Consider the following 1,095-nt stretch of genomic DNA (forward strand, 5'->3'; position numbering starts at 1 on the left):
AGAGAGAGAGAGAGAGAGAAAGAGAGAGAGAGAGAGAGAAAGAGGAGTAATGTATCAGTCTGCAATAGTAGATCTCTTTAGACATCTTCTTTTTTTTAGCTTACTTACTCTTGTCCTAATTGTTACTTTTGCTCGGTTTTCAATCATTTCACATAACGTTGCTCTGACTCTGAGTCTTTCTGTTCTTACTCCTGCTCTAATTATTGTTTCGCATCATACTATTTCTCCAAGGTTTATCTTAAACTCTTGCTCTTTTTTCTATCGATCTTACTTTATATTTCTCTGATTTTCTTATCTTACTAATTCTTGTTCGGTCTTTTTTAAAGCTTGCTCTAGTTTTTATCTTACTTTACCTTGCTCCGATTTGCATCTCACTTACTCTTGCTCTGATTTCTATCTTACTTTTTCTTGCTTGGACTTTTATCCTATCTTTTTCCGATTTTTATCCTATCTTGTTCTGATTTTTCATCCTATCTTGTTCTGATTTTTCATCGTATTTACCGAGATTGTTTTCCCCTCTTTGCTCGTTTTTTTCTTTTTTTTTTAATCATTTGTTTGCCCCCCCCCCCTTTCCCTCCTTCTCTCCGCCCTCTTGTGTGGTTTCTCTTCTCGTCCGGTGTTTGTGTGTTTTGGCAGTTGGGAATGCAATGGCGGTTGTCTTTAAAAATAAATCACAGCATGAACAAGCCACAATGTTTAAGCCTATAATATCCTTTAACCACTTTGATTTTGTAGACATAATATTGATGGATGTTGCGTTCAAGAAGTTACGGTGTTCGCCTCTCATTTAATACATCCCGGGTTCGAATCCGGACAGCGACGGAAAATAATGTTTAAGCCTATATTGGTGTCCCTTTAACCACTTTGATTTTGTGGACATAATATTTAGCACGATGGTTGGTTTGTGAACCATAGTAAACTGGAAAGTTGTACAGTTTTATACATGTTGCGCAATCTCTCTTCCAATAGAAAAAACGTAATAAGTGGGGCACTTTTTCATTGTATGTTGACTATTATACGTCTAGTGTAAAAGCGCATAGCGCTTGCTGTCGATCGGGGATATGCGCTATACAATGTGATAATTATTATTATTAT

The sequence above is a fragment of the Aplysia californica genome, unplaced genomic scaffold (assembly GCF_000002075.1).
Source record: "Aplysia californica isolate F4 #8 unplaced genomic scaffold, AplCal3.0 scaffold00493, whole genome shotgun sequence".
In the NCBI taxonomy this organism is placed as follows: Eukaryota; Metazoa; Mollusca; class Gastropoda; order Aplysiida; family Aplysiidae; genus Aplysia; species Aplysia californica.